At 48.7% G+C, this 13882-nt stretch overlaps 1 long non-coding RNA gene across 1 annotated transcript; it reads right to left on the reverse strand.

Moving 5' to 3' along the window:
* Positions 1-1026: 1026 nt before the first annotated feature.
* Positions 1027-13666, reverse strand: LOC113977146. Its single transcript, XR_003537268.1, has 3 exons — positions 2316-13666; positions 2178-2236; positions 1027-1496 (listed from the first exon to the last, which is right to left on the reverse strand). It is a non-coding gene; the product is annotated as an uncharacterized LOC113977146 (long non-coding RNA).
* Positions 13667-13882: the final 216 nt, after the last annotated feature.

A 13882-nucleotide genomic window follows, 5' to 3' on the forward strand; every position in this document is an offset into this window, starting at 1 on the left:
GATGAGGAGCGGAGGGGTGCGGAGCTCCGGGGCTGCCGCCGCCCCGCCGGGCTGCGGGCGGCGCTGCGGCCGCGCTATAAAACCGCGCTATAAACCGTGCCCCGTGCGCGGCCCCCGCCCCGCCGGCCCCGGTGCGGCGGCGCCGGACGGGCAGCCCCGGTGAGGAGAAAGGGCAGCCCCCGTGGGAAGGCAGCCTCCGTGGAAGGGCAGCTCCACGGCGGGGCTCGGCCGCCGCCGGGCAGGGGGGGCACGGGTACGGCGCTTGGGAACGGCCCCCGGTGCCCGCCCGGCCCCCGCGCAGCTCCCCGGCAGAGGGGGCGGGTACCGGAGTGACCGCCGGGGCCGGGAGCTGCGGATGCTGCCCGTGGCCCCTCCGCCACACGGGCCCATCCCGGGACTGCCCTGCCCGCCCGCGGAGGGAGCGCTGGGTTTCCGTGCTGCCGTTTGGAGAGGGATGGGGGTGCCCCGTGTGACAGGCACGGGAGTGCGGCTCTGCCACCACGCCGGGACCGGGCGCGTCTTGTGATAGAAGCTGCCAGAAACTTTCGCAGCACCTGGCTGGTACCGCGGGTCCAGCCCCTGTTAGAGCCGGGGCTCTGGGAAGGACTCATCAGGTATTCGCTGGTACCCTCACCACTAGATAAGTGCTCTAGACAGGAGACATCTCTATGCGTTCAGTTGCAGAGGTATGCGGCAACAACCCCTGAATTAAGCAGGAGTCGTTAAATGGGAGGTAGCAAGACGTGTTAATTAGGGTGGTACAGACAATCTTTTATACATTCATGCTTGCCCCTCCTGCAGCAAGGCATTCTGCACAGCTGGTCATCGAGCTTGCCTTGCCCTTGCCTGGGCTTTCAGGAGGGATGTCTCTGATAAAGACATCCCTGAGTACAGGGGCTTTACTTAGTGTTGACAGACGGTCTCTTAATTAGTGTGCTGGATACAACGGTCTTGCATTCATTTATTGTGTGCTCTCCTGTGACTCACTCTGGCTTTGGAGGCAGGAAGAGAAAACATTCTCCCCATCCTTGGCCTATTTACCAGGGTGACCAGTTACTATGATGTGGACTTCTGCAAGAGCAGGATGGTTGCTAAACAACTACCTGGTGGGAATGGCTTTTAATCAGGCTGCATTACGGAGTTAATGTAGCCTAAGCTACGTTCTTTGCCCTATATTCTTGCTTATTTGAGTGTTGATGGTTGTTGCTTAGGAAAAATATCCCTCATCCCAGTTTTCAGATTGATTTGTCAAGTCAATAAGAAAGAGAAAGCACAATAAAACAGGCCCATCACCTGAGAGTGTCTGTAGGCAGGCAGCTGTGTCAAAGGCACAGCAGCTCTCTCTGATGCATCACTTATAGAGAACAGGAAGCCAGGCAGACAAAGCCAGACCATCATCTTCCTTGTGGGGCTCCAAGGAATGCAAATTTAATGAGGCTCCTGAAGTAAAGCTGCATTCCACCGGCTTTGAGCACTCCTGCCAGTGATGGAGGTCTCTGCAGAGAAGGTAATGGTGAGGGGTTAGCAATTCTGTTGAAAACTGCAGCCTACAGTAAAGGGAAAAATTGCTTTTTCTAACTTTGCTGGTGTTGGGAGCGAAGCCCACGCTGATGTGAGGGACAGTGCTCAATCAATCACTCAGCAGAGCCCAGCAAACTGCGGGAGTCATCACCAGCGCTGGTACAAGCACTCAGACAGTGACAGGATTCTCCTCAGCAGCGATTCTGACAGCCCTCCATGTGCAGACAGGCAGACAGACAGACAGACACACACACACACACATACACCCACCCTGGGAGCCCCCCCGTCGCCTCTGCACACACACAACACACAGGGGCAAACAGACACAAAGTGCTGCTGCCACAACTGCTCCCAGACGAGCTGCTCCCATCCCTTCTCTGCACACACAAGTACATCAACCTGACAGCTTCAGCTTTTAAAACTTGTACATGGTTTTCCTTCACCTCCCTTCACACACCCCCTGCAGAGCTGCATTAGCCCGCAGCTGAACTAGAATTTTCTCTTGCTGTGTTGGCACCTACAATATATACATGAAGAACATGCCTTTCCCTGTCAACACAGAGATGCTCAGACTGCCACATTCAGCACTAAACATCCCTCCATGAACACACAGGGGTCTGCACAGCACTCAGAAAGCTCTGTAAAGGGATACTCACCTGGATGGGAAGGGGTAACTGCTCCATGGCAACTTCTATGATTTCAGTCTCCTTTCATTCTGCGTTGGAAAGAAATAAAACATTTCAAATATTTGGGGATGGGAGAGGCAGGATGGTGCCCAGGGGAGATCTTCATACCTGGCTTAACATTTCCTTCCATGCCCCTCTGTGCTCAGAGAGCATCAGCCCCTGCCTGCTATGACTTCCCTCCCTCAGGCCTCACAGAAGTGTGCAACCACACAGCATGTGCTGCCAAAAGGAAGACATAGTTCATTACTAGTTTAAATCATCAACACTGAACATGTTTTACTCAGATACAAGTTAGAACTGTGTGTATGAGCAGCACATAAACACAAACTGTATCCAAGTGTACCTGTGTGACTTGCACAGACCTGTACACGAAGGTTTCAGTGTGTTACTGCAGACTCCACTAACAATGCAAATGCATCCACAAGGAATTAGCATTATTGGTGGCTTTTATCAGCAGTGCACAGTGCCCAGGCAAACAGCACAGAGGCTGAGGGGTGCACACTGCTGTCCTCAGCCACACAGGTACAAACACACGTGTGACACCCACAGACATCAGCACTGTACTGCAGCCTCGGGGAGCAGCTGCAAATCCACAAATGCCGGGCCACAGGCACGGAGGCACAGTCACAGGAGGCTGGAAAAGGATTGCTGCTCTCCCTAAAGCCACTCCTGGCTAAAGGATGCCTTTTGGAGTTGGGAAGCTGAATGAAAACTCCTTCCCCTTTATTCATGTCCTCACAGCCTTGGCAGGACTGCCTTCCACACCAAACCCGGGCTCCGTCGGCCATTCCACTCGCTTGTATTTATGGCCCCTCTTTGAAATTCTGACTGCTCATCTATGCAGAATAAAACTACCCAAGCAATCTTTCCTGTCCAGGTGCTCATTACTAAAATGTTAAATTATGCCAGGCAGGCTCTCTTAGGCCTTGTAAATTTTATCTGGGAGACTTTCAGCTTCCACAAGGTCTATTATTGCCTGATTGCCCGAAAGGCTTTCGACTTTGTCCCAGCCAGCCACAGAGAGGGCTGGGCAAGAGTTGAGCGCTGAGCTCCTGTCAAACACCATGGCTTGGGGTGGAGAAATGCCTCCATGTGAGTGTGCTGGATGAGCACATGCAGAGCCTGTCAGCACAGCCCTGGAGCACACACAGGGCTACCAGGATTTGTGCACATGGATATGAGTCTGTGCTTGGTGTTAGAAGAGTCTGGATCGAAGGGTGACGCTGTCCATGAGTGACTTTGGGTGCAAGGAAAAGGGCCAAGGATGTGTGTCTGTGGGCCTGATCTCAGCCAGGGCTCAAAGAAAGGCTGAACACACCAGTAAGATTAATAAAGTAGAGAGAAAATAATGGAGAAACCCAGGAAGAAAGGGCAATAGCCCCCAAGGCCAGAGAGGTTCTCTTTTATCAGCTGCCAGCAAAGTGTCCCGGGAGTATCTGCAGGTACATCCAACACCCCTCAGCTCCCAGGGGCAATCCCTAAAGGATGCTGAGCTGCAGATGAAGTATATTTTCATATTAAAAGAATGGGGAGTGGGGACAAAATTATCTGAGGAGAAACTTCCCTCAGCCTTTTTGATGTTGTGCTCTTTTTTCCTAGTGCCTTCCTGTCAGAGAACTGAGACTTTTTCTCCTTATCTTTCCTAACCCAAACATCCTGCTTGACAGAACAGCATGGAGAGAGATATTTCCTATCTGCCCATAAAACTAACAGAGCCGTATCACAAGCTATTTCTATGTGTTGTGTGTTTATAAACCTCAGCCCTGCCCTGACCAAGCAAAATAGCTTCTAGTTACCACTGATTCAGGCCTGAATTCAAATTGCCAGCCCATTATTCCTTACTCAGGCAACACTAGTACTCAAAAATTATGTTAAACATTTCCCAGATGCAGAAACAATCACTTCCCCAAAGAGCAAGAGGTGAAGGCACACAGCCAGTCAGCCCCCTCTTTTATTGGATAACATTTCTCATATATTTTGTGAGAGCCAGATGGCACCATCTGAACAGCAGTGAGCCCAGGAGCCTCCAGCCACATCAGGAAAAGGGAAGCGTGTCCCAGCCCTGCTGTGGGCACAGGGCTGCCCCTGCTCAGGCACAGGGCACAGGACACGAAAGCTCTTCTGCGTAAATTCACACATGGAAACCTAAATCACCACTGCTGACAGGCAAAACCCCACAGTTTTGAGGGCAGGAAGAGTTTCCCCAGGCTCTCTGGAAAAGGAAGGTCTGTCTGCAGGTTGCCAGAGAAAAAGAAACAGATGTAAAGAGAGACAGAGAGTGTTCTGAAGTTCTAAACCCCCGCTGCGTGTGAGGCCTTTTCCCTGCAATTAAGGGAAGCTAATGGTTTTATGGAAGCTGTTTGTTCAAAAGGCCTCCACTGCACTGTTTAATGGAGTTTCACCAGCATTCCCCAAAGGCTTCCAGGCTGCATTAGTATCCCACAGCTCACACCCTAACCAAACAAGCCTTCTCACCCCGATGCCTCTACCCTGTGTGTATGGAGTGTAGGAGGATCAGGGCTGCTGTGCCTCCTGTGCTCGCCTCCCCACTGGAGTCTTGGAGCCCCAGGATGTGATGAATATTCATGGCATAAACATTAGCAGTAAGTATTGTGCAATTTGGACAAAAATATATTTCAGGCAAAGGAACTGGGAGAGAAAAACTGAGAGAGCATCCCCACTCCTGAGCTCCGGGAACTACTGAATTGCATTTTCCTGAGCTGTAACTGGTGGTTTTAAAATGCAAATCAGTCTCGGGTTTCTGAGAGACATTGTAGAAAAAAAAACCAACAAAAAAACCCCAACAGACCCATGCAGCAGAGCTTTATTGTGTTGTAATGAATGTGGGATTTGCAGAGCTGCCTCATGCCAGTGAATGCACAGTGGATGCAGGGCAGGGACTCGGAAAGCCCTGAGGCTTGTCCCCAGCTGGTTCTGCCACTAACTCACTGTGCGACCTTGAACGAGACATTCCTTCCTCCATGACAGTGTTCTCATCACAGGACACAGGGGAGGGGAGAGAGATGAGGCCATTTCTGTGCCTCCTGGTGAGACTGTACATTACAGGGCACTCTGAGGTGGAAGGCAGCAGAACTAATACAGCAGCTGTTTTCCTGCAGGGATCGATGAACCAGGATAGTGTTGCCTTGCTCTTAATGGTCTTTCTGTGGCAGCTACTGCTCAACCCTTCAAACTCTTTTCCCTGTTCCTATTCCACAGTTCATCTTTGGCCTTGTGTCTCCCTTGTGTCTTTGTGCAGAGCTGGTCCCCCCACTGAGCCCCAATGTCTGTAGAAACCCCTCTGCAACTGTTCAACTCTTCTGATTCACCTCCACCTGTAGAGCATCTAATACCATTTTCCCTGCCCTCCAGCTAAAGAGCTGTCCCCAAACAGACTCTACTACACAGCTCATAGTAGAGTTGAACATAAAAGGGGAGGCAGAATAAGCTATTTTTTAGTATAGATAGATTTTCTTCAAATTATTGATGGTAGAAACATAAACAGTAACAGTCTATTGAGGCACCTCACAGTCTGGAGGACACCTCTGTTCCTCTATTCCTGGAGCTCCAGGGTTCACTCTGGGATCTTGAATGACTTATCTCCACCTGGTCTTTCCTCTAGCCCTCTGCTCCCTTCTGTCCACACAGGTGGTGGGAGGTGTTTGAGCTGCCATTTGTTTGTCCACTGTTTCCTCTTTTTGCCATCTGCCTTCCCCACACTCAGCCCCCAGTGCTGGTGAACTCAGAAGGGTTAATTGGTGATTTCTAAATCACCTTTCAAAGCTGTCCCCTGTCACCCAGAGCCTGCACATCCCTCCTCCCTGCTCCTCCCCATGTACAGCACTGAAGGAAGGCTGCAGAATATGGCATTTACAAACTAAATTCTCTCCACAAGGTCATGTCAAGGAGGCCAAAAATCACAGTCAGCCAGCAGTAGCCTTCACTTATCACCCACCAGAGAGAATATTAACTGGTAAAGCAGAGGCAAAGAGTGCCATATTCTATTACCAGTCCCTTGAGCTCCCCCTCAACACCGTGGAGTGAGAGCTGTTAACTGAGCTCTTCAACTGCATTTTCACTGGCAGAAATGCCCCAGCAGCTGCCTGACCTTCATGTAGCAGAAGTCTCAGGTCCTCTCAGTTGCTGTGTGTCACAGACAGAAATCACTCAGAGCCTTCAGAAATTATTTCTCTGATGAAGGCAAGATCCCAAAGGAGGAACACACCACAAGGAGAAGCAGTCACATTGGGGAAAAGTCAGGGCATTCTAGTCGTAAAAAGCCAAGAGGTTCAAATCCAGATGCCAAAATCTGTGTTTAAACCCTAAGCATCAGACCTGAAGCTCCCATTACATGTAGGAAAATCTGTGAGTACTCAAGGCTTTTCATACTTGGCCATTTATTTCCAGATATGTAAATAGGAATAAAGAGCTTCTCAAAAAACGCTCTACTGTACCAGCAGAACATTTCAGCTCTTCACTGGAGACAAATCTTTAAGAGGCACTGACTGGAACCAAAATGCATTAGTTTAAGCTGAAATATTTATGGTTTAAGATATTCCTTTTTGAAGTAATTAAAATATACTTAAGCAACGCATCATTTCTGACTCCTTTTCCACCAACTGTGCAGTGAGGACAATCAGAAAGTTTTGCATATTGGTAGTGGCAGTAGAAAAGTGCTTCTGAGAGTCAGGGGGGAGAAATGCCTGCTCCAGGAAGGCAGAACAGAATAAGAATTAGGAAAAAAAGGAGGAGGACAAGAACTCAAACTAACCCATTCACACACTGAAGGAAAGGTGCCCACCCACTACCACTTTGGAAACAAAGGAATTGTTACCCATCTCTTCAGCTGCTCTCTTGTTAGAGAACCAGGAGAGCTCGTAGAAGTGAGTCTGGGTCAGAAAATTACTAGAGAGCAAAAAATTCCTATAAAACGGAAAATACCTCGGAAAAGCCTAGGTCAGAAAGTCCTTGCAAGCAAATTTGAAATCAAATCCTCCTCTCTTGGTGTAGATTGCCCTGAACAATACATGGGAAATGTTCCAGAGCGCACACAGCAAACTCAGGGCACATTCCAGCCTAATGATTAATGCAAGAGAAGATGTCATTCAAATTCCACACATTTATATCAGGTATTTTTCCTGTTAATGTTACCACTGTGGAAAAAAATTAACTGTGGGGGGAAATTACGAAGGAAATTCATTGGTGCTATAAATCAATCCTGTCCCACTTTGACCTCAGAAAGGTTGGCCAGTTCCGAGCAGTGGAGCATATGACTCATTATTACCTGTCTATTCAAACAGCCCGTGGCAGGGAGTTCTATATGGTACCTGCTTGGCAAATTAATCTTTTGTCCCCCCTCTAAACCAGCACGCACAGAGGTGTCTCAGCAGCAGCTCTCTGCTGGGGAGCTAAGCAGCTAAGTGTGCCTTTCATCTCAGGGTCCTTCCACCGAACCAAGACAAGCATCCTGCCTTAGATGATGAAACAGAATAAAAGCCTGTGCTGTTTTCATACCCTGAGCAAACGGAGCGTAATTGAAACCCTCCATCTCCTCCCAGGCAAGCTTTGTATTTTGTCCTATGCAGAAATTTCCATCTGAACATGATGCTTGAACTGCTGATGTGGGAGAAAGGCTGATCTACCTCGGTGAGGAAGCCAAACAACTGAGCTGGTTCTCTCTGAGGGAGCACGAGAAGGGGCCCTGTGTGTGTCTGAGCAGCCTGGGCAGGCAGGAGATGGGGTTGCCTTTTGCAAAGCAGGTGCTTCAGCCTCTGACAGGCCAGTTCTGCCTGTTGTGGTGGCTCCACATCATTCACTAGAGCCCTTCATGCCGCAGTCAGTGGGTTTGTGCCCCACTGGAAGGCTGTGGAATGCAGCCATGGGTGTGTAGGGAATGACCCAGCTGTGCTGCCTCCAGCGTGGAAGTGGGGACCAGTGCAGCTGTAGCTGAGAACTAGAACCATCACTGCAAAAAAGCCCTCAAAATGGAGAAAAGGTGGGGCTGGAAAAGTATCTTTTGCAGTTGCTTTTGGTGGTGTGCCCCTGTTTACCAACAGAGTGTTACTGCCAGAAAGATAAAATAAGAAGCATAAGCGGGGAAGCAGACACACAAACCATAGGAAAAAGCTAAACTGCACATAAACCCAGATTGGCAGATTGATAAAATATTCTTAGGCAAGAAACAGACAGCCTGAAAGACAGGAAGATGGAGAGAGAGATTTAGAACTGAACTTAATACTTCCGTGATTTATTTGCATTACGCTCAAGGAGTGTGTGTGGCTTAGGTTTTACTTGTTTGTTTTGCTTCCCTGACTGCCTCAGGTGCTGGCAGAGAATTGTTTTGTTGAAGTTGCAGTCCATGGGATGTTTTGGAAATCCATTGTCCCTGGGGAAAAATGAGGAGATTTTCACAAAATTCTGGAAAAGTTCTGCAAGTTCCGAAACTCCAAAGAGAAAGAGTTACATGGGAAGTGGTTTGGCCTCCTCCACATAGTGAATGTCCAGCTTTGTCTCCTCGGAGCCATAAGACCAGAAACTACCAGCAGAATCCCTACAGCGCTTTGCATGAGGACATTCTGCAAATTATGGAAATTTTGTTCATCCATCCATCCTGCAGCAGATGGCAAAGCAGTGAGAATGGCCAGAGCTGGTGGGTGGCATGGATGTGTTTACTTTAATAAGGCCCAGAGATTAAAGTTCCACCAGTGCCCATCAGCAGTCTGTTACATTCATTCATTTATAATTATTTCCCATTTTTCTTGCTGCAGTTATCTTTTAGAATTGCAGTTATTTGGATGTCTATAACCATCCAGTGTAGCTCACATGACCCTGACCCAAAGCAGGGCATCCAGGATCTCTTCCAGGATCCCCCTTGTAATCCAAGCCCAGGCATCAGGTATTGGACACTGAGCCCCTTGCAGCCCACAGAGACAGGACTGACTGTGGTCTTGCAGAACCTCTTCTGCCATGATCAGGCTGTCCAAAAGAACAGGAAGGAAAGAAAAAAAGCAGGGGAATATGTGGGTACAGGAATGAGAATAGTCAAAAGAGGAAAAGTGTAAAGGATACAGCTGAGGGAATTAAAAGTGGTACCACAGAAGATAAAAACTACAGCACAGGACTGGTACCTATAATCAGTCCTATAGAACTTCTGCAAAATGGATAGAAAAGCTGCAGAGAAGAAACTTGCTTAGGAAGGAAAAATACTAATAGAAAGAAAAAGGAGAAAGATAAAAAAGGAGTCAGAGACAGAAGTCCCTGAAGTTGTGCAGTTACAGCCCCAGCAAGCCCAGGTACAGGAAAGCTGGAGGAAGGGGAAGGGAGAGGTAGCTAATGGAGGAGTTTGTTGGAACTCCATAAAAAATCAGTTCCTTCCAGATGTAATGTAGCCCTGCAAAGTCTTGGCTTGGAGCACCATCCATTTCCTGGGCACTCAAGCACCAGGGAGCTGCACTCTGCCAGGTGCTGCTCACTTTTGATGGATGCTGCTGTGACTAGTGCATTAAACCCAGCAAAAGTGAGGTTTATTAGGCTCTGAAAACCAGGGTCCATCACTGCTCAGAATACTTATACACCAGTTTGGCTTGAGAGAGGTTCCAGTGTTCCCAGAGCACACAGGGAGGCCTGGTGGATGCCAGCACGAGTCCTCCCACATATAGTCCACATCTATTCCAGGCCCTGCAACACAGAGCAAACTGGGTAGCTGCCACATCCCCTTCTTGGAATTCCTGGTGTTTCCTCTCAAGGAGACTTGTGTTTAGTGGCAGGTTATCATGAAAGCTTCAGGAAGTCTCATCCCATCACCAGCAGTCGCCCTGTGGGTGGGGCACGATGGAGTCAAATTATGTTTTTAACTTGTGGGATTCAGGCCACCACAAGAAAAGTCTCTGTGTAAGCTGGGTCAGAGGACAAGGGTGTGTTTTGGTCTGCTGTGTGCTTTACTGTACCCACAGACTCATTACCCAGCTCCTGTTTCCAGGGTGAGAGCTCTCCCTCACTGTGACTCCAGAGCTCAACCAAAGGCTGATGGACAGACTGTCACTGTCCCCTGCTGTGGCTGTGACTTTCTGCTGTTTGAGCCAAGAGTGGTGCCAGCCCAGTTGTGACTTTCTCTGCCCCCGTGTCTGGGTCCCCCAACCCTCCCTCTCTCCCAGCAGCTTTTGCAGACAATCTCTCTCTCTGCTCCTGTAATGAGCTGCACGGCGCGATATGGAATTAGTAGAATCTGAGTTATTAATTGTCTACAACAATTAGCCAGGATGCCTGGGCCTTCAGGCACCTCAGTAATGTGTGGGAGCCAATTACAGTCTCGTACATATTCATGGAATTTCATCCACAAACCAGGAGAGCTGCTTCCCCAGCTCTCGGCCTGTCTCCTTTACTCCAACTCGCATCCAGCCCACCCTGAGCCAGAGAGGAGTAGTTTCCTTTCCTTTCACGTTTCCCTGAAATCAAATATTTGCAGTGCCCATAATTGATGTAATGGAAATGCAGAACTAGCACATTTGACAGGGAAGAACAGAAGAGGCCTGCCCAAAACTCGCTCATTCCTTACAGGAGGAGATGCAGAGATCTCGCTGGACGTCTCCCCCTGCAGTCACTCGCTCTGTCAGAGCACAACACATCCACAGGAGCTGAAGGAGGGATATTTCTCACAGTCAGCAACCCCCCAGCTCCATCTCAGAGCACAGTTCCCAGCTCTCATGGTGTAGATCGGTGTGGCCAGTGCATTGCCAGTGAATTTGGTGGATTTAGACCAGTTTATCCCCACAGAGGACCTTGACAATGAGTTCTGAGTGAGACACTGGGCTGCACCAGGTAAGTCACTAAATGCTGGCAAGAGTCAGATGCCCATGTGTGTGCTAATTCCACTGCTTCCCAAGGTTTCTCTGAGGTTACATCTATCGATATCCATGTGCTGTGCTCTTGGGAAAATAGCAACCCTGGGAATACCCTGCTGGAATCATGCTTGACCCCAGCAGGAGCTGTGCTGGGATGAGGCACGGGGCTGTAACTGAGCTTCCTGCAGAGTTCTGAGAGGCTCCAGCACAGTGGGGTCTGAGCCCAGCCGAGCAGGGACATGTTTGGGTACCCACTGATGCACCAGAGTGCACAGCTGACACCTCTCCCACAGCAGCCATCCAGGAGCTAAAATGTTAAATCCATAACCCGCTCTCTGGATTTATTGTCCCGAAGGCCGTCAGGACTTTTGTGAGCTTTGGAGTGCAAAATAATGCTGGAAACACACGTTATTTATCTGACACACTGGAGTGACTCCTCCTCAGCCATCACTGTCTGCTGAGGAAATAAATCCCTGCTCTGTGTTTGGGAAACAAAGCTATTTCTATCACATGGGAGACCAGCTGAAGCTTTTGACAGAATCTGATTTTAATATTGCTAATCTTTGCTTTTTGTTTTTGTGTACCCAAACAACTTTCTGAAGGGGCCTGATTGATTTTGCCTTTCCAGTCATTTTTAATCATCATCTTTGCAGGCTGATAAGGGGCTGGTCACAATTTTCATAAGTGATTTGTGCTCTGGGTTGCTTCGCTTCCGTTACGGACACCGCCTCAGTGAAAATCAATAACAAATTAAATCACAGGAGGCAGCATGACCAGTGAAGGAGTAGCTGCAGGCTGTGAGAGGGGAAGGGTTTGTATTTTTTAAAATTAGAGATAAATTGAAAAAAGATAACTTTGTGGCTCCATCAGAAGTAGCCATGCTAGAAAGGTGCCAGGTGTACATGGAATGTGCTTTAGATTCTACATCATATCAGCCCGTGACTAGGACACAGTATTGGTTTCACTGTGTAGTGCACTGCACAGCCTGGTTCTCCCCCATTACTCCTGATTTATTCCATCTAACACCATTAACTTGAAGAAAGTTCCTCCTGACTTAACACCAGTATGAGACCAAGCCCAGATTCCTCATTCTGAGACATGGAAAATGGGAATGTAATGCAGTCTTCTGCTCGAGCCTCCCACAAACGTGTTCCAGCTCCTCCGAGTCTGTGAGGAATGAACCTTTCTGCTTTAAATTCACAAACCTGTGAGCTCCCCCAGGGCAATGGGAGAACACCACAAACAGAGTTTAGGTCTCCCTGATGTGCTTTTCAGTGTCTGTTTTGTTTCCCTACATCCCCACAACTTCCCTGAACAGCAGCAGCGTGACTTGAATTGCCCACAGTAAGTCCTGGACTCGCCAATCTCAGTGTCTCGAGTTATTGGCTGGTTTTACACTGAGGTTCCTGGCATGTGGCAACCTATGACTGGTAAGTGCAAACATTTTATCTCTTAACAACTTCATTTAACCTCTCAGCTGTCTGTTGCTTTCTTTCTTCCACTTCGTGTGCTTCCTAGTTTATAATTGTTCCTTTTTGTTGTGGGCATTCTGCCTGTTAAAAGAACATTGCAGAAGGGAAAATAAACAGATCAGTGTTTGATGTTACGCTTTCTGCTTAGAAGTTTGTTTCTCTTTCTTCTCCCATTGCATCAATATTAACATGTTGATTCATAAGCAAAATAAAGTATATAAATATACTCTTTCTCTTCTTTTTGAATCGTAAAACTCAAAGTTATAGTTCCCACAGCAACCGTAACTCAACCTTAATGTGCACATCCATTAAAGGCAGGGAAATTATCACCCAAGGCAGCAATCGAATGGGTGTGAGGGGATTCTGCTGCTGTTTGAAATCCCAGGGATGTGAAACATTCCAAGTCTGTTTGTGACAAGATGTCACACTGAAAATAAGTAAGAGATCTCAAAGATCTTGCTCTTTGTGGACATAAATGGGATTCAACCTCACAATGTGCAGAGTCACTTCACTCAGGTGGTGGTACCTTTATGCTGAGCTCCACTGGCCTCAGAGATGCTGAGGTGCCCCAGAGCAAAGCGAGTGCACTGAGCACTCTGCTGTGCAGAGCTTTTGGGGTGACCCAGAACCACCCAGAGCTGAAGGGTCTGACAAAGGGGAGAGGCCCCCGTGTCCCCCAGGCCAGGACATGCCCCATGTGCCACACCACAGAGCTGGAAGGGTCACTAGAGGAGCTGCTGCATTCACAAACATCCTGTGCCACCCTTCTTTTCAGCTAATCTCTGGGAGGGACACAATTCTGAAACACAGGGAAGGATTAGAGGGATTGGATTAGAAAGGATTGGAGCCCTCAGGGATAAAGAGGAAAGGCTGGCACTGTCCACAGGCAAGAGAGGTCTCAGCCCCTCCAACTCCTCTGTACTGGCTGCCAAAGTAGCCAGTCACTGCAGGGAAGTGTTTTCAACACAAACTGCATCCCAGGGGACTCTGGCTAAGTTATTCTAATTATTTGTGCAAGAAGATGAAAGAGCGACATGTTCCCATTTCATAAAGGCTTCAGCAAATAGAGTCCACCAGGTGCTGATGCTCCTTTGTGAGGCCTGAGAGCTGAGAACTAATTAGTCCCAAATTATACCCCTGACAAAGACACAGCAAGGAAGCAGGAAAGGCGTTCACACGCCAAACCGCTACAACGTCCTTTCAAACGGCAGATCAAACGGGCAGCACCACTTCAGAGGGCCAGCGACGCCTGCAGCAACCGGTTGGTATTTACCTTAAACAGCGAGGAGAGAGGCAGAGGAGGGGAGGAGAAGAGAAACATCAAAAGGGCTGGCAGAACCGGCTCTCCTGAATCCTCTCCGTG

This window comes from Neopelma chrysocephalum, unplaced genomic scaffold (assembly GCF_003984885.1).
Source record: "Neopelma chrysocephalum unplaced genomic scaffold, ASM398488v2 Primary Assembly neopelma1_200, whole genome shotgun sequence".
NCBI classification, from domain to species: domain Eukaryota; kingdom Metazoa; phylum Chordata; class Aves; order Passeriformes; family Pipridae; genus Neopelma; species Neopelma chrysocephalum.